The following is a 24697-nucleotide window of genomic DNA, read 5'->3' on the forward strand; positions in this document are numbered from 1 at the left end:
TTCGAACTCAGAAAATAATTACGAGATTAATGAATGCTGTTTGAGAGTGAAAATATTAAAGAAAACAAATTGAACTAATTTCACCATATTTCTATCACAATTTGTTTTCTTTAATATTTTCACTGTCTAACAGCATTCATTAATCACGTAATCACACTATTTTTAATTAGCTAGTGCATTAAAAATTAAAATTATGTAAAATTATGTAGAGGTTACGACTCACAAAGTTGAAGAATATTTAACGCGCGAAATATTTGACGCATGCAGAGAAGATTACCGAAGGGTTGATAATATGTGTTGAATTTTCATTAGACACAATGTATATTTTATGCCTTCAAATAGTATGGAGGCCACAGAATACTTATCAGGTTAAAAATTATAATAAAGTTAACGCCTGGTGTTAAATATAAAACCATAGGTCTGGATAGAAATAGGGGTGTTCGATATTCATCATTGTCGCGAAAACATCGACACTTATCTTTCGACTAAATCTATTTAAACCAATACATCGATGTGCTATCATTAGATATGTCGGCATTGGACATTTATAATATTAGTATCAATATTTTCGAGTATTTTAAGTAACAAAATCTGGACTATCGAGTAAAATGTGTAGATAAATTAAATACAAAAGAATGGCGATTCGCAGTCGATGTATCGAAAACAATTATCTATCGATTCGATTTCGAGATGCTATTAATGTAACAAGCAATTATCAATGTAACAAGACATCATTATTTCAAAACTGAAAATGAAACGTCATTGTGATAAACAGATGCATAATCATTGAGAAATGCTAGTTGAGAATACGAGTACAAATTCGAAAAACAGATGTATGAAAATATTTAATGGCCTTCACATTTTCTATACACATAAATACCCAGAAAATTCTTTAATATTTTTCCCTTTACTTACAACAAATAATAATAATCATTCTTACAAACATTCCTTTATAACATTTTCTCTTTTAACAAACATATTTTCCATAGAAAAAACACATCGAAACATCGAAACAGTCGAAGAGTTAGATAGAAAAAGAAATATAGAAAATATCTTTTATGTATTATGTATACATAGTGTTTCAAGTAAAAACCGGATATATTGCCAGTGGAAAGATAATAATAATAATAATAATAATAATTTATACCCAACCTAGTCTACCAAAAAAAGTTCTAAAACCTCATACTCAATTAGTTTCCAAGTAAAAATATGGTTCTTATAGATTGTTTTCACAATCTTTTTAATCCCCGATTCTAAAAAGAGGCGTTGTAAGTTAAACACTGTTTATCTGTGTACCTGTGTAGCTGTTTGTCTGTCACAGGCATCGTAGTAAAAATGGTCATTTGATTAAGCAATGTTTCAAATGCAAGTTTTGAGTTTCTTTTAATTTTTAATTTAATGCTATAGACTACAAAGCTCATGCTGAAACTTTTAGGGTAGAATTACCCACCAGGCACCATGTTGAGGAAGATGCTCCTATATGTAAAAGTAAGCTTAAGTAAAGTGAGTATAGGTGAGAATATGAATGTCACACCCCTTGGTGCCTCACCCCTGCACCAGCAAATATGTGCGGCGTTGCTGGATAGAACTTCTGTATAAGTATTCGAAGAGAGTTACATAGATGCCGTTCAAAAATAAATCATGTAGGGCTTCGTAAATTGACAGGAGATCAAAAAAATTTTTAAACTTCCGGTACCGAAGTTACCGGATTTGATTTATTTCTGTACGCCATTTATGTAAGTCGCTTCGAATACTTTTGCAGAGTTAGTATCCAGTAACGCCGTACAAATTTGCTGGTGCAAGGGTAAGACACCAAGGAATATGACATTCAAATTCTCACTTGTACTTATCTGTTTCGCGCAAAAATGGCGCCATGACGTTTAAACTTACTTGAAGTCTATTATTGAATACGCGTGTTTTACAAAATTGAGTAAATACTTAACCACAAATAAATTTCACACAATTGGGTAAATAAAAGTATATTTTACTAATGGTTTCATATGTTAAGAGTAAACCAAAATCTAATTTGATATATGGTTTGCGTTTTTCTCTTCTACTTTTCTTTTTTGGGTAAACATTTCTATTATTGGATAATATTCATTAAAATGTAATAATATAAGTATATAAAACATGTATGCAAAAAGAACCCTTATTAGTTAACAAGCCTGGAGCTTGTACATAGTATGTATGTGAAATATGTATTTGCTTATTTGCATACCGGGTGCGGAAATAAATGCACTCTAGTTGTAAAGGAGGTTAAATCTTTTAGTTGGCAACACTCTTTTGTTTGAAAACCGATTTGACAGAAGACCTTTGCTTTGTATTCAGTTTCTTTCACCGTTTAATCATGAATAAAATCACGCCAGAGCAACGTTTGTAAATTGTTAAAATTTTCATTTTTATGAAATATTTTTATACTACGCCGATAAACCAGAGACGGTTGAACACTTGGAATACAATATTCAGTGAATCATGGAAAAATACCCTCACAATTGCTACGAAAAGTATGTGAAAATTGGACATCTAGACCGAAATCCATTGATATTAAAAGTTATTTTTCTTTGTTTTATTTTAATTTAAAGTTGTGAACCTCTAGAAGACACACCCATCGGATGTGGAACGCAAAACTCCCACTTGAAACGTATCCAAGAACACTCTCCATTAAATTACTTTTTTTCTTAGAACCTTCTCCAATATGAAACGATTTGGAGAAGCATCGCCTATTTTTACTTTCCACTCCCCATTATATTACCTTTCAAACGAAACAAACAAATCCAAATCCCTTTTTTTGGTTCGGGGGTGATGGTTCTGGTGAAATTGTTTCAAACAGACCTTCTCAAAGGAGAAAATCTTGTAGAGTAAATTGCTTATGGGATTCTAAACGAAATGTATTATTGTTAAAACAAAATCAGGGTTAATTAAAAAAAATATTTTCTTTTTAAACCTGAAAATTCTTAAGTTTTTTGTATTCCTGCTTTCCAGGCAATGCAAAAGATATAGTGCATAACAAAATGAAAGAAAAATCCTTAATCTAGAATTACGAAATTCAACGGCCAATGATCCTTATTTATCGATTTTCAGGGTTAATTCAATGGTTTTGATCGATAAAGTACGCTTTAAAATCTTTCCCACAGGATTTTCACATATTTATTACACATATTAAATTATTTTCTAATAAATAATGAATCCCAACACTATCGTAATTCGGAAAGAAAACACAGTTTTTTAATTAAAAGTTGCAAAAATTAATTGACGAAGTTTGCAATATAAGGCTATGTATATATCTGATGGAATTTATAGCACATCCGGTAAAATTCCGAGATCTTGATGAAATCATCGCATAGACGATGAAGTCAAAATTTTCGACGATCATTTTGGATAAATATAACTGAATAGTCGTTATACAAATCTGAATTTTTCCCCTCAAGATGTGAGTGGTCGCTTAATTGTTGCCAGAAATATCAAACTTCAAGACACTCCAATAATAATAATGGAAAAAATCCAAGAATGTTAAATCCCATGATTTGTGAGGTCTATTATCTCACATACATTTGATGAGATAATAGACCTCACTATTTCAACCATATTTTATACGAAAATATCGAGCTGTAGCTGCTAAAACTGTATTACATTTAAATCTTGCCTTAATTTTGCGACAGCCTTTTTTATTTAGAATCAATTTTTTTACGAATCCTGTACCTTAACATATAACATGTATGGGTATGTATTTAAAATCCCTTTTTACCAGAGTAATGATCCCTACTGTATTCAGTTAATAAACGTACTACATTATTTTAAGAGAATGTGTTTATACGTACTTAGAAATATGTATATAGTATATATCAGGAAATGTACAGAGTCTAACTTTTAAGACTTACCATTATTAACAAAAATAGTAACAATGTCTTGATTATCTCTAACGGGTCAGGGTGCTCAATCTTTTATGTCGGTATGGTCTTTTACAATTAATTTGGACCATATATAAAAATTTTTTCACCCCCGAACTAAAAAAAGAGGTGTTATAAGTTTGGACGCTATGTGTGCGTGTCTGTCTGTGGAATTGAAAGGTAATTTAACGGAGAGCGTTCTTAGCTATGTTTTAAGTGCTTAGAGTTTCGTCCCCAAAAAAACTAAAAAATTGGCGATGATCTTAAAAGTCGATTCAGTTTGGACAAAGCATGACATATAATTTTAACATATAAATAATTACTATGTAAATGAATGGTCAAAAAAAACCTGGCTCAATTCATTTCGAAAAGTGAAATGGTAAAATAATTAGGTAATTCAAAACAATAATTGAAAAGAACAAAATCAACTTAAATATTTCAATTAAAATTTTTCCAAAAATTTGTCCCAAAAAATGATAGCTCTCTAAGTATACTTTTCATCTCATCTGGATATCCTTGACCATCACTTTGATATTGATTTAAGAAGGAGTGTTATAAGTTTAAAGTGTATAGCTGTGCGTCTGTGTGTTTCTCAGTGGCATCGTAGCCCTAAACGGTCGAACCGACTTGGTTCAGAACATTTTATCGCTAAGTTTCCAAAAATCGGTTTACAAGAAATAAATCGCCTTTGTAGGTGGTTTTTTAAATTTTGTATTTTTCACTTGTCTTTACAAAAAAATTTTAAATACCTTTTGTTTGAAACATTTTTTCGTAATCTAAATTTTTTACCCGTGAGAGTGCAAATTAGGACAAAACTTTGTTGTATATTTTCTCCAAAACTATAGAAGACAGGAAATTGATAATTTTCAAATAGCTTCATCTAGTGGTGGAATGATTTCAGAAAAGTAAAAAACAAATGACGAAAAAAAAATTGTGTTCGCTTTTTAAACTCTTCTAATTTATTAAAAATAATACAAGCACTGGCATTCAACACTTTCTATACAGGGTATTTCAACAATAAACTCAGTCAATTGTGTGTTTCACTTTTTTTTTTTAACTTTCTGATAACGTACTTGACCTTAGAAAATTCAAAAACAGATAAATTATGTTTTTCAAAGCAATATAACAATTCGAAGAACGTGAAACTCGATTTTCCAACTGGAATTACAAAACACGTACGTTAGCCTGGCGGATACACCCCTGTGCTTTTTAACTACAAATTTTATGTATGAACAAAAAAACTTGTATAATGTCTGTCATATTATAAACAACTAACAAACATAAAAACATTCAGCTTTATAAGCAGACATGTTTGAACAGACAGACAAATAGATAGACATTTTATCCTGGGAGATTCTCGGAAAAATTCGTGCCGGTTGGACTTATCGAGATTATAAAAAATTTTTTTTTCAGTTTAACAGTGAGAATTGATTTCGTCGATCACCCCAGGGTGTTGACGGGGAGTAAATCTCCAAAATTGAAATAAATATGAAGAGGCTTATTTGGCAAATACATTGTTGCGTATTCAGTGGTTATAAGGGCGTAACGCCACCATTAAATCTATTAGAGTTACGTAGATTTAGAGAACTTTTGATGTTTAATTGTTGAATACAAAACTAACACCAACTAAGATAATTAATTATTGATCTACGCATTGGACCTGTTTGACAAACAGTTTTAAGGATTTTGACGTCTTATACCAAATTTCACCCACTCGGTTCATTCACCCCAAGTTTAATGATATTGCAGTTTCAACGTTGTCTATTCGACCATGTTTACTGATTTAACTATGTCATATTTATTTCAATTTGGACTGTTTTATATCCTCCCCATATTGAACTACAATTTGGCAGATACTGTGAACAGTATAAATTGTAAACACACGAAAGTATCATTGTGCAGTCCGCCACCAAATTAGCAAAGAGTAACATTCATAATAATAGTAATCACTAGCTAATTCTTACTGATGATGACTACTTGGTAGTCGAAAATACGTATTTTAAAAATACAAAAAACTGATCTAGGAAGTTGGGGCAAAAATCGAAATTTATTTCGATATATCCTAGAGTCTCATTTATTATCTTCGATAATATTTATACATAATGTTAAATATGCCTACTTTTGAAGTCATTTATTTATTTAAATAATCGAGAAACCCTCCCCCCCTAAAATTTTCATATTTGATTCAGACTTAATCCAACTTCATATGAAAAATCAAGCCTTTTATCAAAAATTTCCCTGGCGCTCGTGAATCATTAAGAGAGACATAAAACATTTAAAATATATTAAGACCTGGATACCACCATCATTTCATTCAGATTTTTCCGCACATCTCCCAGGATACATGGCATATATATATAATTAATACAAATAAGTTTAACATTATATTCATTAGTTAATACGTAGCAGTCTAAATGCTAAATGCATTATATTTTAGTCTTTAGCATTATGCTATATTTTTAGTAAAACATTTTTTTCCACTAATTGAATAAAGATAATAATAATAACTCCAGAGCAACCATTTTTAATTTAGAATTGACTTTCAGACGTGATATAATTGAAAAATAAATTGAGATGTTAAATAATTATTTTTTGGTGCTTTTCACTGTCTGTTAAAATGTTAGAATTTGCATCCCGAAAAAGTAAATGTTTAGTTTCTAATGATTAATCATGATATGAAGATAACACAACACAAAATTAATTTTTATAAAATATAAGGATTATTATTTCATTAAAAAAAATATTATTTGTTTAAAATTATACATCCGGTCACGTGACAGCAAAAACCAACCAGATGTACTTTGAATGTACTACGTCACACCATATGAAAGGCTATGTAAGCTTACAAATACAAAAACATGTAAACTTGCTAATACTTGTATGTCAAGAAATGATGTCATTCAAGACGCTATGATACTCTACACTATTTTAGAAGTAAATTTGAATTTTTTTTTTTTAAATATTACTTTTTTTGGTATAAATCAGAGATACTAATGTAACGTATAAACCAATTTTTCAAATTTAGGTCAAAAATGGTATGGTATTCATTTTAGATTTTCAGACATTGTTATCTTTCTGAGATGTTGTAAAAAATAACGCATTTGGCAAAATATTCTAAACTATTCTAGAACGCTATGGCTATGTTCGTATACTTTCATCAGACTGGTAAATTTTTCTTTTCGGATAATGAATAACACTTCACATTTCATAAATATTTCATTTGAAAAAACTGACAAAAAGCATAATATTCTATGTCCAAAGTACTTTATTAATGGGTACACGGTAAGAAATGCATGGCGTTTACTTCAATGGTGGTATGATATAGAGACAGATACTATAGTATCTATGTAAGCATAAGTACACTATTGAATAGGGCTATTCCCCAGAAGCATTGTGGGCATCGCCAACCAGTATGGCCCTTTGTAATTTTGAATTCAGAAGAATATTACATTCTTTAATCAAATGAGTGGACTTTGAGTTTCATTATTAGAAATAATTGGAGGAGGATAGCTGCCTCCCTAGGTGACGGGGAGGCTTCTATCAAGTGTTACATATAGGTATGTAACATACAATGGAATTTGGAAAGTAAATCAAACAGTATGAATTTAAAAAAGAAACCTTTTTTGATGTCAGCAATTTTGAACTATGCTTCATAGCTCATTTTGTAGATCGATTCGAATTTTTTGTTAGTTGATAGTACAAATAAATGATTTTACCCATGCTACAATTTTCAAATGTTTTTCATGCACGACTACATTCACTTTTCAAACTAAAACCTTTTTTCGTTGAATAGTAAAAAAAAATAGTTTTTTAGTTTATACGAATCTTTTTAAAGGCAATTGTACAGAAGCTTTTTCTTTTCCATATTTTTTTTTTTTATATATTTTTACTTAACACTCTAAAGCAGACGAATTGGCGGATGAACGGACATACTTACAGGTATTTAGAAAAAAAAGTGTTACAATAAGGAAACTTAAGGTAGTAAATTCATGACATAATCAAACAAAAATATTTTATTTTATTTCTACGAAAAAGTATCTTCTATACCGGCCAAAGAAAAAATCTATTCCTTTTAGCCATTTTCGATCACATTTTTAAAGTGTAAAGAACGGGGTAATAAAGTTTTAAAGTTAAAGGTTCACGATCGATCACTGAAGTAAAGCAACATTGGATACAGGAAGTACTTGGATGGGAGACCCTTTGAGAACATCGTGTGCTGATGCTGTTTTATTATTTATAACAGTTGTTATACTCAATATAAATTTTGACAGGTCGTTGCATTTATACCCAAAAGTTTTTATACATACTTAGCATCCCAAAGTTCTTAGGAGAACGAATATTTAAAAACATCTGAAAAAAGAAATGAGAAGTCATATAAGTTTTTATTTACCCCTCTAATAATTAATATCAGATAAAGCAACAGCGAAACGAGGCTAGATTTAGCTTGCATGTTGTGATAATTTCAATTTTCAAACTATGTAATTTTTTATTATTCATTCTAATTTAAATTTAAAAATAAAAAATAAAACACTAAGTTTTCAATTCGGTAGAAATGCTACCATGATTTTTCATTTTTCTCAATTTGAAATATACATTTTTCTAAAAATGACTTCCAAAATTTAAGTTTTTAAAAGTTATTTAATTCGATATGCTTAGCTCTATATTTTAATAAATATAAGCTCTAAGTCTTTTACAGAACAGGAAATTAAGAAATTCTTAAAGGTAGAAACTACCTTAAAGGTGGTACTTAATAATTCTTCTTTTAGTGAAAAAAAAAAAATAGAACTGAGAACTGAGTAGTGATTTATTTCCTATGTGTTTGTATAGTGTAGATTAAATACTGTATGAGATTATTTTATAGCAAGCAATACAACGCCACTTGGTCTACAACTCAACTATAGTTGTCACCGTCGTCAGTAGGGCGTCGTTTTATTAACCCTTTACTGGTTCCGTAAGAATAATTAGTTCAATAAATTTAAATAGCCCAAAATTAGTAGAATTACATATTTGGTTTATAAAAATAGCATAAAAGTTGGGTGTGATAAAGCAAAATCAAATTTTTTATTCATTATAATGACGTCATAGAGTATAAAAAATCAATTTTTTGAATATTTTGGCCAAATCTTGTTCGATTTGATTGAAATTTTTTTTGAAACATACTAACTTTGGGCCGTACTTTCCATTTCTATTGTTAGTAAGTCGCTTGTACCATCCCTTGGTCCGAATGTGGAAATCATGAGAGTTAAATTTTGAAAAACGTTAAATTTGAAAATTATGGCTTAAAATTAGTGGGACTACATACTTAGTTTATTAAAACAGGATCAAATTTAGATGTCATAGAATATAAAAAATCAATTTTGTGGAAATCTTTGCCAAATTTTGTTCGATTTGATTGAAATAAAAAAAAAAAAAATATACTAACTTTGCGTTGTACTTTCTATTTTTATTGTCAGTAAAAAAATTTTGGTGTGCTGCCGCGTGAGCAAATCTTTCATCACACGATTAAAGATTACCAACGGTTGACACAAGTGCTGGCGGGCTTAGAAATTATAATTGCCAGATAGTTTTGCCGTTGCTAGCACCGCTCCAGATATTTTCCAATAATTAAAAAATGTATTCAAACAAATTTAGTGTCGCTGTAATTTTATTATGATTTAGTTTTATCATATGTCTTAAAGAAAACTTTTGAAAACTTTGCTAATTCCCGTAACATAGCGATTTCTGTGCTAAAAACATACATTTTCTAGTATGAATTAAATAATTTATTTTGGTTAACGACAGAGACACCGAAAAGCCTCTTGCAAAGGGTTAAAATACAATGTGTTTGATTGTCCTTGTCTATCATTTTCAAACAGCCTTCGGGAAGTTCGTATTCCTTTTGAAATATAATATGGTTGCATTTTGCTTAATTAACGTATCATTTTTAATGGAAAAAATTTTTATTTAATGAAAAAAACTAGTTTTTTATCAGTTCTAGTTTTTACATTTTATATATATATATATCATTTTCATCACTCTGTGATGAGAGAGTTATCTTTTCATCATTTTATTAAATTCATGAAAAAAAAATCATTTTATAAAAAAAAAAAAAAAATTAAATACAACTTTATGAAATTTGATAAATAAATACAAATTTGTGTTTCGGTAAAAAGTATTTAACTTTTTTTTCATTTAAGGTCATTTTGTTCTCTGTTTTTTTGGAGGATATTGCTTCGCTACAATATTGTCAAAAAATTGTCAAAAGTAATCGGCACGGAGAGAATATATGAGCTCGTAGTGAAATGAGTTATAATTTTTGCCTACTACTGTACCAGCAAAAAGTTTTTCTTTAGTCTACAAAAAAAAAATTAAAAAGAAAAATTGTAGAGAATTGAAGAAGACAAGTGAAAACAAAAAATTGATTGAGTTAATTGTTCAAATACCCTGTATAGAAAATATTGAATGCCTTATTTGTATGCATTATTTTTTTATTAAACCAACACAATTATTTGATTTTCGAGAATTTTCTATAATTTTTTTGCATTTTTCCAAAATATTTCACAAAATCACTAGTTGGAGCAATCTGCATATTTTCAGCTGCCTATCTTTTATAGTTTTTGAGAAAATCGACAGCAAAACTTTGTGTTTATTTGCGCCATCGTGGATAAACAGTGTTGTTTACGAAAAAATGTTTCCAACAAAAGTTGTTAATTTTTTTATAAGGAACATTTTTTACTTTTAAACCTTTGTTTGTTTCTCTAACGGTTTAAAAGATGGCACAAATTGATCTATGTTGCTCATTTGCGAACTCAAACTAACCTTTTACGTCCTGAGCACGCAACAAAAATTTCAACTTGATATCTCTTTTCGCTTTTGAGTTATCGTACTGACGGACAGACGGGCTGACAATCGTAAAGGGACTAATTAGCTGATTTTATGACAAACTATATTAAAATTTTGTTCGTAGGTTTAATATTCCTAAGCGTTACAAACTTGGGACAAGACTTAGTATACCTTGATGTGTATTTCATATATACAGGTTATAAAAATCAATCGAATGATATAGACCGGAAATTTCATCGAAAATCGTCGTTTTTTTCGCTGTTTACACCTGGCAAGTATAAAAAAAGTAGCGAATTTTCGGGAAGAGCATTTTTTATGAGACACAGTCAAAAGACAATCATTTCTTATTTTTGGTAATTAGAAGTACGTAATTATTATTATTTAATAAATCCGCTTTCTAGTGATGTAAGATGCCATTTAAACATACAGATTAAAATTTTTAATTTCTTTTAATTTAATTATTGGCTTTTTGGGAACTGACCGATCAACCTTAATTTCAAAATATTGAGCACACACATCAAACAAAATTAACGACTTTATACTTTTTTTTTAAACACTCAAAGTTGGTTTAATTTTTTCTCAATATGAGTGTACGTTACACAATTCAAATAAATATTTTCATTCAAAATAGAAATACAGACCAAAAAACCAATGACTATTGAAAAATATTTCTATATATCTATTTGTTAGATAATAGAAATTCAAACTATTTGATTTGTAGCTGTGATATTCAAGAGAGGACCGAACAACCAAACAGGTCGAGACGGAAGTAATGGAAAGGGAGGGAAGGAGGTTTGTAAGGAAACTAAGGGTAACATGTATTTGACAAAAAAAAAAAAAAAAAAAAAACGATAAAGAAAAATGTATGTGAAAAAAATCTGTTGTCGATGTAAAATAAATTTTATTGAATATTCTTCGATGTCGTCTAGCATTTCTAACTTCTGTTTGATTATAGCTTTACGAATATTTTCAAGTGAGGTGTTTTATATTATATAGAGGTACAAACACACCCAGTAACAAACCATCTTTTGATCGTTTTAAGTGTTTGTATTCAAATGATTTGTGGCTACAATAGATCTACACAAGTGAAATTTACAAATTTAAAAAAACCCCGACAAATGCGATTTATTCCTTGTAAACCGATTTTTGGGAACATAGCTATACAATGAACTCAATCAAGTCGGTTCGACCGTTTAGGCACTTCGATGCCACTGAGAAACACACAGACGCACAGATAAACACTTTAAACTTATAACACTCCTTCTTAAATCAATATCTAAGTGATGGTCAAGGACATTAGATGAAATGAAAAGAATACTTAGAGAGCTATCATTTTTTGGGACAAATTTTTGAAAATATTTTAATTGAAATAGAAATATTTGAGTTGAATTTGTTCTTTTGAATTATTGTTTTGAATTACCTAATTATTTGACCATTTCACTTTTCGAAATGAATTGAGCCAGGTTTATTTCACCATTCATTTCCATAATAATTATTTATGTATTAAAATTGTATGTCCTGACTTTCCAAACTGAATTCATTTTAAGATCATCGTCATTTTTTTAGTTTTTTGGGGTACGGAAACCTAAGCTTGCACTAGAAACATAGCTAAGAACACTATCCGTTAAATTAACTTTCAAATGAACCAAAAAAATTAAAATCGGTTCATCCGTTCAGGCGCTGCGATGCCACAGACAGACACACACACATAGCGGTCAAACTTATAACACCCCTTTTTTTTAGGTCGGGGATTAAAAATATGATAGACAAGCTAATTTAGAGAACTACAAATTTGTATTTTCTTCTTTTAAAGCCTTATGACTTTTCATTAAGGCTGTTATGTACTTTGAAACATCATTTGATTGGCGTGAGGCTTAATAATATTTTTAAGAATCATTTTAAATATCCAGTGCTGGAAAAAAATTTATAAAAAAAAAACGAAACGATTTATATGCGAAATTATACCCTTTACTTTATAGACATGAAATTTGGATTTGCTATACAGATATTCATATTCTACATGACCTGGATACTTTTATTTTTCGAAAATCTTGTTAATTTTCCCAATTTTTCAATTTTTACACCCAAGTACAGTGAAATAAGAAAAATTTCTATAGTCACAGGGCAAGTAAATATACCAACCCATTAAAACGGTAAAAAAGATAAAAATAAATAAAATGGGAGAACATTTATACCTGTCCTAAATTTTTCTTCTGACTGCCATATTGACTGGTTGTCGTCGCAAGTGAATTTCTTAATGTTTGACTTTAAAACTTTTAGACTAGCAATTTTCAAATCTATATTTCCGTGAAAACTTAATATAAGTACACATTTGCTTTCCGTCCCGTTCTAAACTACAAAAATTAGCTTTATAGAAAAATATCTAACCATAAAGTTAAGTGTTATATTTACTATGAAAATAGAATAGAAAAATTTGTATGATAAATTTGAAGGTATATCCTTCGAGTGTGGTAGAAAAAGTCTGTTATGTTATATATATATATCTATATATACATATATACAGAATGTTCAAAAAATTCGAGACCTCTTAAGACCACTTAATTAATAATGACTAAAAAAACACTCGGCAAAAGATGCCTCGGATAATCTAATGATAGCCTTGAATTTGACCTAAAATCTAACAGAATTTCTCATAGAATTAGACAAGGTATGCTGTTGCGCACATAGGAGTAGGGTAGGGATATTCTTTCACTCTCGGTAATCTCTCTCACACGGTACCCAGCCACCGCAATATTGATTATTTACGCCATATTTACGTTCGAACTGTCAAGTTGGTCAATATTTTGTTCACATATTTGCAAAGTCGAGTTGTCTCATAAAAAATTGAAAAAACCTGAGGCGGAAAAAACTCAGTAATTAATTGTAAGGAACGATTTTTTCATTACTATCAAGGATTGTTCACACACACATTGTTCACATTCACATTTTTTACAACATTTGAATCAGGAAGCGGGCATAAACTAAGATGGCGTCGATTAAGTACGTGCGTGAACTGAACCAGAACTCGTCCTCCATCGAACATACCTTATAAATTAATTCTACGATAGAATTTCTCACAGAATTTAGAATAATTTTAACGAAAAAAATCATAAATTTAAATTAATATTTAAATAATAATTGTATTAGACAAACATGTTTCGAATGTATAAATTTTTTCCGCCTCAGGTTTTTTCAAAACATTGACTAACTTGACAGCTCGAACGTAAATATGTCGTAAATAATCAATTTGGCTGTGACTGGGTACCGCGCGAGAGAGATTACTGAGAGTGAGAGAATGTCCCTATGCTACTTCTATCTGCGGAAGAGCATACCTTGTCTAATTTTACTATGAAAAATTCTGTTAGAACTAAGGTCAAATTCAAGGCCATCATTAGATTGTCCGAGGCATCTTTTGCCAAGTGTTTTTTTTTTTTAAAACACACATTTTTTTAAAAATTAAGTGGAGGTCTTGAATTTTTTGTCATGGTCATTTTTTTCACTTCACAAATTTTTGAACAGCCTGTATAAATATATATAAAAGCAGGTGTATAAATAGAAATCACGTACGAAATCAATTCCACAACGGTTTGTCATCAAATTCAATAGAACATTCGTGCTATCGAACATCTACTACACATCTATCTTTCTACCTATTCTCTCTCTCCCTCGACTTTCAAATCTCCCATCCATCTCATCTAGAAAACCACATTCAAACCGCACTATTGTATATCTCGAATATCCTTGTGTAGTGATATATAAAGTGTTTATTTTAACTTGAGCTATCTGCGAAAGGTTCTAGAACATAAAATAAGGAAATAATTTTGTAAAGATTTAATTTTGAGGTATCATTTGTATTACTTTTAGACTATTATAAAAACTGGTCATATTTGGAAATTATGTATACGATTTTCATTTGCATTCTAAGTCTGTCAAAAAAAACCCGTTCCCTAAAAGTGCATATAAGACGCCTATGTTAGGCAAGTAGGCCTTTTTAAGATTATTACTAAAGTTGATTTTGGTATTTTTTATACCATGCATATATGTAATATGCAACGTATACAAAGTTTAGTCCCAAGTTTGTAACGCTTAAAAATATTGATGCTATGAACAAAATTTTAATATGGGTGTTCATAAAATCACCTAATTAGTCCAATTCCGGTTGTCCGTCCGTCCATCTGTGAGCACGATAACTCAAAAACGAAAAAAGATACCAAGCTGAAATTTTTACAGCGTACTCAGGGCGTAAAAAGTAAAATCGAGTTCGTAAATGAGCAACAAAGGTCAATTTAGTCTTGGGTAGGACCCATCTTGAAAACCGTTAGACATAGAACAAAAGTTTATACATAAAAAATGTTCCTTATCAAAAAATAAACAACTCTTGTTTGAAACATTTTTTCGTAAACATCGTTGTTAATTTTGTTAGGCGTTAATTTTATATGTATTATATGGAAATGTCAGTTATGTATGTGTGTCACATACCACATGTATATATACATGTGGTATGTGACATTGTAATCAACACTGTTTATGCATGAAATTTCAACAATTAACTCAGTCAATTGTTTATTTTCACTTGTTCCTTCCTAAAATAAGGTAAGGATGAATGAAGTCCGTGCTGTTAATCGTTCGATAATCTTTAGTCACATGATGAGAGATTTTCTCACGTGTTATGTACATGTGTCAAATATTTTGTTCGTTAAATATTCTTTTGTAAATCATAATCTCTACATAATTTTAAATTTATGCACTAACTAATTGAAAATAGTTTGACTGCATGATTATTGAATGATATTCTAAATAATTAAATTCATTTAAGCTAATTTCACCATATTTCTATCACAAGTCTTTTCAATTTACTCAGTACGACTTATATTAAACTAACGAAAGTACATGAAGAAGCCTAGATATTTCCGAAGTTAATAGTTAATGAATTTTTTACTAACATCTTTCTGAAGGATTTGAAAAAAATACGATAATTTTAAAACAATTCAGTTTAATAATTAAAAACACTAACGCGAATCCTTTATTAGTTAACGTAGCCTTTTACAATTGCAAGACGTTTTTCATTCCTGCTTAAGTTCAATAAAGAAAGAAAAAGCCGAAATTCAGTTGCCTTAAATTTTCGTAAATTTTCCAGCTCTTTTGTAACAAGAGAGCTCGGCCAGAATTTGGCCGGGTTGCAGGTATCATTGTTAAAGTTTAAATTCTCTGTTCTTATATAGAAGTTTTTTTAGTGGCGATTTTATACCATATATATATATATATATATATATGAAATATATATCATAGTATATTAAGTTTAACCCAGGTTTGTAACGCTTAGAAATATTAATGCTACCAACAAAATTTTGGTATATGTTTTCATAAAATCACCTACTTAGTCCATTTCCGGTTGTCTGTCCGTCTGTCCGTCTGTCTGTTCGTAAGCAGTTCATACCTCAAAAACGAAGAGAGATATCGAGCTGAAATTTTTATAGCCTGCTTAGGATGTAAAAAGTGAGTTCGTCAATGAGCAACATAACATAAGTCAATTGAGTCTTGGGTCCGTAGGACCCATTTTGTAAACCGTAAGAGATAGAAAAAAGCTTAAATATAAAATATGTTCCATATAAAAAAGAAAGAATTTTTGTTTGAAACATTTTTTTATAACCATCACTGTTTACCCACGAGGGCGCCAATCGGAAAAATCAGTTATGAATGTGTGTCTATCTAAAGGTGAATATCTTCTGTGTCTATACAGGGTATTTCAACAATTAACTCAGTCAATTGATTTTTTCACTTGTAATTTTTTTAATTTTTAGCGTCAAATCATTCTGTTTGTAAAACATTATGTACAAAATTATTTGTTTTCATATAATGGATGATTTTTGTTGCAATATAGAATAGAAAGCAAAGTATCCACACCTCCAAACTGCACCATCTAGAACAATTTTCATTCTAGTATGTTCTCAAACATATAACCACTGTGTTACACATCACAAACATTCATCCATATCTCTCTTCGACACACTAAATCAAATTTCTATGTTTCATAGCCAGAAATAACTCTTATTTGACTTGGTTTTTTAGTCAATACTAGAGTTGACTGAATTCATTGAAATGAGCTTGAAATTAGTTTTTCAAGCTCCAAAACACAGTTGTAATTCTTCAAAAGCGTACTCCATAGAAAAACTGCAAAAAATTGAAGACAGGTTTTGTTTTCGATTTATATTTTATTCAAAAATTTTCATTGATATTATTTGGGAAAAAAACTCTAGGCAAGAGAGGCTTTTTCACGAACATATTTTAAGTCATTTTAATCGTCACCACAAGTCTGCCTGCAATGTTTCAGCATGATTGAATCACGCGAAAAGGGTTAAAAATCGATCCAAATTTTTTCGGCAGACAAGTAGACAATCAGAGACTATGAGTTAAAAGAAGGAGAGTAGAAATAGTCATGAACACTTTTCGATTGAAAAACTATGAGAGACATAGGAGGTTATGAGATGGGTTAAGGTAGTACCTCCACGAAAGTGATATTTCAAGAATTTCTCAAAACTCAGAATATAAAATATTTAATTCATAATACACATGCTGTTAAAATTAGAAGATGATTTACCATGTCATACATGAGATATTAGCAATTAAAAGTGACGCAATTTGTACGTGTACATGGGAGAAGCGTGGAAAAATGACAAATTTATATTTATTTATCAATGAATGACGTTCACCATCTCTATGAAAATATAATATAATGTAGAATACTATATTTAGAAAAAAAAATAAATAAAATAAAAATTATTTACCATATAGTTTCGATAAAAAACTTAAATAAATAACTCGTTTTAGCGATGATTGGATATACGTATAGGGGATATACGTATGTGTGTATACGTATAGGTGATATAGTAGTGGAGTAAGTACAGTCTTGTGAAAAAAATATATGGTATAGTCATAGCACAGTTAATGCGCTGAATGATAGTATTAGTCCAAAACTTTTTGACTGGACTGTCGCGGAGGAACTACCTTAAGGTCTGATGGGTTAAAGTCTCTATGGGTTAAGGATATATCTTGTGTCACTAAAACTAATGGAGGGATTTTAAAAGAGATCTTCCGTAAATGGTACTTAAATCGTCTAATGGACTGCATTTTGAAGTTTGTATGTAAGTAATTTTTTTGGATTGCTATCAATTTCTTAAGTTTTTGAATTTTATCAAGCTTGAATTTCATTGTCTTAAACATGCCAAATTCGGATTCCGATTATATCACATACGTTTAAAATTATTATTATTATTGCTATGAATTGATGATTGTGACGTTGGGTGGTGGGCAGTTCCCCAACCATATTTTCAAATGGGTCCAGTCGTGTGAACATAACGGAGGACGACAATATAACGTCGCTGTTTGCTTGTTGGAGATATGTATGTGGATGTGAACGGACAGGACAACACAATTTATGATTTGCATCTTTAATGATTCAATGATTTTTATTTTTATTCTTTCACCATATTTCATTCATCCAATGCTTCTTTTTTATATTGAAAAGAGTAAAAAATAAAATATATTTATTCATAAAATAAATTTTAAATATATTTTAACTTTATATTTATAGTGATAGATATATATTTGTTGAATATCTTCATATCAATTTATCGATGTATCTCAATACTTTTCCATCATAATCAATATTTTTTAATACGAAGTTTCTTAACGCTGCTTGCCATGGTGAGCAAACTTGTAAAAACCATCACGTAACAAAATGAGATATAATGAAAGAACCAGGCCAAAAAAAATTCGTTGAATTTACTTAAGCTGATAATTTGAGGACTGGTTATAGTAGTTGTGTACACACATACTGCGGTCAGTCAATCGAACGATGGAACAGTGGTCAGGTCTATGCTATCGAAACCGTTAAGTATTACATGGTACTAAAATGAATTTACTAAAGCTGAAAATATATTTAACCTTCTATAAGTAACATTCCCCCTCTGTTAGGGGATCCTGAAACTTTAAACGTGCCGTTAGGATACTCCAGTCGCAAGAACAGGAAAGGATTAACAAGGGATTCAGACCATTTTCAATGTTTTTTGAACCGTATAATGTATTTAAGATATGGGATAAAAAATTGATTCGACTGGTCGAAAAACTTAGGAAATGATATAGATCTTTAGTTAATTCCTTCATGACCTTATTAGCAACTGGCTGTTCGTTTAAAAGAAGTATGCTTAAAATTAATGAAAATTTATTGAGAACATAATTCGAAGATAATTCAATGAAAAATACTTCATGTAAATGTAAAAAAAGAATGTTATTAAAAAAAATTTTTTTTTATGGTGTATGAAAAAAAAATTGTATGGATGGAACCCCAGACACGCATCTATTGTATAAAATCTGTAAGAATAACAATTAAAACATTGCTTATAACTTGATATACAGTTTCGAGATATAACATGTCGAAATATCTAAATGTAAGTCAGTCATTAGCAAACAAATCTTTAACTTTTAATGTGGTTGATGTAGAAATGTTTTTTTTTTGGTGTGTTTTAATTATAGTTTAAGAGCGATCACAAAAAAGGTTTCGATTTGCAAGGAATTATAATTTTCATTAAGTGATAGGTTTTAGACACAGAGTCTGATGATAAAAAGTCTCTTATCTGTACATTTTGTCTTGACGGTCTTACTTCAATTAGCTATTCCTAACTCAATTAGCTATTTTTTGTATGATTTATTTATTTTTTTGAGGCTTGCATATTGGTAATTCGCAATCTACTAGATTAAGACTCTGGTACTATTCAACCATACTTCAGCTATTTTATAGCGTGCCATAATTCTTTTCACGATTGGTTCTCGCAACATAATTCTTTATCATAATTGGTTTATCCATCACAACAGCTGAAATATGGTAAATACAATAAAAAATGAGCGAAGAGGAGGAACATGGCTAACACAAGTACTTTCTTTCCTAAAAATTACATACTTTCTGAAATGACTACCATCTTTAACGAATTCCTCTTTGACTAACGAATTCATTTACCTATAGATACCAAAACCAGAGTACCGTTATACATACTTTCCTATCCAAATGTAAGTTGTTCAACAGTTTCAACGCCATATTAAAACTAAATGGTTTGTGAATAAAATGGTTGAAATGGTTTTTAGTTAAATTTAACAATGTGGAACTTTATTTTATCTCTTGTGTGTGAAAAATTATTTCACATCAGCGTGTTAATAAATTTAATGAAATTATTCTGTTCCGTTCTTCTTCTTTTTTTTGGCTTTTATTTTATTTTATTATGTACTGTTCTAAGGTATAATGCGGTGTACGTAGGAATCTGTAATATGTAAGTTCGTTTCTTTGCTACATGAAGTACATACGGAATATTTCAATGAAGACTAATATAGACTAGTCCGGTTTGGACTCAGATCTAGATGCCACTTAAATACTTTAATCAGACCCTGGTCAACAATCAGAATGAAATGTCAGAACAGTTTCTTCCGTTGATTCTTCAGAACTTTATCGTTCAATCGCAAAGTCAGTCAACTATTCGTCTCGATTCGAAATATCTTCAGAACTGTTCCGAAATATAATCTTTTCATATAGGAATTTTGCAAAATTAAATCGATTTTAGTATTCTTCACATACCAAGTTACAACAAATTTAAAAACAAAATTTTTTTTCTGTAATTTTCTAAAAATGAAAAAGTTTTGAAAAAATCGGAAAATTTTGTTGTCTCTGATTTGGAAAGAAAAATTTCTAGAGTACTTTGGCTTCTCTAAAAATACAAGAATCGGGACGATTTGACAACTGGATGAGTTTCTGAGATATTAACTAAAATCGTGTACGAGGGGTGATATCTTGGCGAAATTTCTTCGATAACATAAAACCTTGTCGCTAAATCTCAAAGTTAATCAAATTTTAGTGTCTATGGCTTATTTGGGGTAATTCAGATTCGAAAAAATTTAAAAATGGAGCTCATTTGTCGTGTAGATAAGTATTTTTCGAATAAAAGCTTCGAAATAAAAGCATTTCGTTCAAGATTTTTATCAATTTCTCCAAAACTACTCCCCAAATCATTTAATTAACGCCATTTTTGTATTTTTAGGGGTCAAAATTAAACGAGTTTCATTAAATTATGAAACAAAATTCTAACTCCCTAAAAATTTTAATAAAAATAACTTCTTAGGTTAATTTTGACCTAAAAATACAAGAATCGGCTGCCTTTGACAATTAATAATTTCGTTATTTTTGCTGTGCCAATAAAAGTTTTCAATAAAATTATGCAGGTTTCATAGGGTTGACCACGTTAAAATGTATGAACTATACACAAAGATATGTACATTTTATTATTGTCTAGGTAGTAATTTTATTATTATGATTATTCCTAAAATAATAAAAACAAATTTGTAACATAATGTGGTTTAATGTTTGAGAAGAAATGTGCATAAATTTTAAGGTATGTTTTCTATGTTCTGAACATTCCTTCTAAAGGTACCTTCTATTTACATAATTAAATGAGAGAGGTATAGAAAAAGACAGATAAAATGAACTTTACTTTTGTTTTTGACTAACGCTAACAAATCTATAATATAAAAATTTATCGCTGAATGTGTTGCTAAGTGCAAATCTCGAGAGCAGCTGAACTGATTTTGCTAATTCTTTTTTCATAATATTCCTTGAAGTACGAGGATGATTCTTACGGAGAGAAAAATTTAAAAAATTGTCTGAAAAAGACTAAAAGCGACACTTTTCTAGATTCCCATACAGAAGATTCGTAATAATAATAAAAAGTCAATTTGAACTTTAATATCATACCCACTATAAAGTTTAATTGTTAGTAGAAGGGTTCCTGGACAACAAAACAATTGAGTGAAGTTAGTATCGTATAAATATTAATGTCAGTATTAATCAATATTTACAGGTACTATTGTAACATAACTCAAAAACAAATTGTCTATGGTAAAATGTAAATTGTCTGTGGTAGAATGTCAATTGAAATGTAAACGTCTCTTTGCTGACCTGGTGTCCCAAATGCAGAATAAGTATTAAAAAAAAAAAATCGACTGTTAGGCAGTACGAAGTTCGCCGGGTCAGCTAGCAATTAATAACATATCAAAAATTCAAATTTTAATCTATACATCACCTTTTGTCTGATCAACCTAAAATAAAAATAATTTAATGAAATAATATTTTCTTAAAACTTAAAAACATCTTTTCTTTGTTTTCTCACAAATATAAAAATGATACTTGAATCACTATGCTTCTAACGTCCCAAAATATACACCTTCATAAAAATTCCGCATTTTCACGACTCATATTTAAATTAATTTCGATTCAAAGTACGAAAGTTCTCGAATCATAAAAACGTCTACACAACTTTCTATATAAGTACAAACAACTAAAATATCTCATTAAAATCATATAGCTTTCAGAAAAAAAAAAGTATAAAATACGAAGAAGAAATAATTAAAAACAGTCATCAAACTTCTTTTTTTTTATTAATTCCCTTGTAAATAACAAGGATATGTAAGGGAAGGGGTGTAAAAACGGGGATGAAAAAAAAAAAAGAAAAAGTTAAATATGATATTGTTTTTTGCAGTTGTTTATTATTAAATGTGTGAGAGACGTTTTTTTTTTGTTGTACACCGAACAACATCGAATGGACCCAGTGTTTTAAGGGAGTGTAATAAGGGTATTATGTCTATATATTTATATCTAACACGTATATAAAATTACTGAATGATTCAGCAGGAAAAGTACAGCTTGCGGATTATTTGAGACTCTAATTTCTAGTCAAATTTAACATATACCTATAATAGGTTTCAAAATTATGGAGTCCTGGACCCGAAATCTAATACAAAATAGAATGATAACAAAAAATTTAAATTAGAATTATAAAGTTTGACCCAATATTAATGTATTTAATAAAAAATTTCATTCAATTCGGATAAAACATGGTTATGTTATCAATAAATCGATTATTTTAATAGCAATTTAATTTTGCTCTATCACCTACATTTGGTTCATTCTTTTCAAATCTGTCCAATTTAACATATATCTTTAATAGTACAGTATATACGAGGGTAAAACCTCTGAATTCTTTCCCTTAACTCCAATCCAATTGAAAATTTGACGGTAAGTACATAAGACTTCAAGAAACAAGATTCTTGTTCCGCAGAATATTTTACCTTCAAAACGTTTTTTTGTAACTTTATTATTTTTCGAGTTATTTAACGATAAAGACATTTTTTTTGTTTTTGTCGAAAATTTTTTCTGCATTGGATTCGCCGTATTTCAAAAAATATATATCGGAAACTGCTAAAACTTTTTGAATATGTTAACGGTACCTAAATATAGTTAATTGGTAAGCGTTAACAATTATGTTAACAATTATTTTAGTTTCATCAGTTTTTGTGCTGAAACATGAAAAGTGGTTTGTTTTCATTATAACTCCGTTAATTTGTGCAAATGACTTGACATTTTTTTCATTTTCAAGATTTTTTATAGTACTTTAAAAAGTGTACGGTATGCTTTTTTCAAAAAATGTCAAATTTTTCATGTTATTTAGCATTAAATCCTCCGAATTTTAATCGCCAATAACTCGGAAAATATTGACTTTTCGAAATATACTTGAATGGCCCTTTTTGCTTCTATTTTAGCATTCTATCGATCCTCATTGCCATTTTCAACATATTTTTCAACTACCTATAAGGGATTGTTACCACCCCATGGAAAAAAGCACCACTTGGCATCATATACCTTTGGTCTGGACAGTGAACAAAGCATAATCCCAAATTGTCACCAAAATCGATTCATAGGTAAAAATTTAGTGTGATTCTGAATATGCTGTGGGGTCCTGGTCCCGACTTTTTATACAAAAATGAATAATAATGAAAAACTAACGTTAGAAATGAAAAGTTTGGTTAAAATTATTGAATAGGAATATTTTATTGTAAAAAAAATCGATTTTTAACTTAATGACGTCATCAAAAAACCAAAAAATTAAATTTTGCTCTATCACATCCAAATTATATCTAATTTTGATAAACCAAATATTTAATCGTACAAAATTTGGGTCATATATTTCAAATTCGTACCCAAATGGATTTGAACTAATCACCCAGTAGGGTAGTTGTATATAAATGTGGATATGTGTAAACACACAGATTTAAAGATGAAAACTATTTCGTAATATTGTTCAACGAACCTTTTAGCTGAGGGCGTTCTTTCGTTTTCTCGGTCGTTTGCGTTATGTTAGCTATATATACACACACCAAAGAAGGAATAGTATGACAGCAGCTAGATATAAGAAGAGAGAAAATCAGAAAGTCGGCTGTCAGAAATCTCGGGGCGGAAATTACCGCACGACTGATTCTGACAGAGAGAACTACATATACATATAAAATACTAGTCATCACCCTTTCATTTACTATTGCCATTTAGCGTGGCTTACAGTGGCACCGTGATTTTAATAAATTTTCTTTTAATTTTCGAGGAAGGTTATCGATGTTATAAGGAAAATGGTACGAGAAGTAAATTTTATCTTTGTTGGCAGGCCACTAAGTATAACGACGACGCACTCTAACTGTTTACGCTTTTTGGAAAGCTAAGCGTTTTCAATAATAAGCTCTAAATTTTGTGAATATTTTTTGATTTTTGCAATTATTTTGAATGGGAAAAAATATTATTGTTTTTTTATGGTAAAAAAACTTGAGTATGATGCCAACACTGTAGTAATTTTATCGTTCAGTATCTTAAGGTAGTACAAGCGGCAAGGAAAGTTTAAATTTATGGTTGATATAATTTGTACCTTATTTTCAACTTTGATTATGCACATCTGCCTTGGTTTTCGAAATATCGAATGCTTAATAATTGGACCAAATTTTCAATTTTCTATATTTTGAAAATTACTCCAGATATCGAAAAGTTTTATTATTAATTTTCCTCTTATATTGTCAAGTTATAACACAATTTACCATCAAAATGAAATTATATATTTTTTTAATTTGTT

This window comes from Chrysoperla carnea, chromosome 3 (genome assembly GCF_905475395.1).
Source record: "Chrysoperla carnea chromosome 3, inChrCarn1.1, whole genome shotgun sequence".
NCBI classification, from domain to species: Eukaryota; Metazoa; Arthropoda; class Insecta; order Neuroptera; family Chrysopidae; genus Chrysoperla; species Chrysoperla carnea.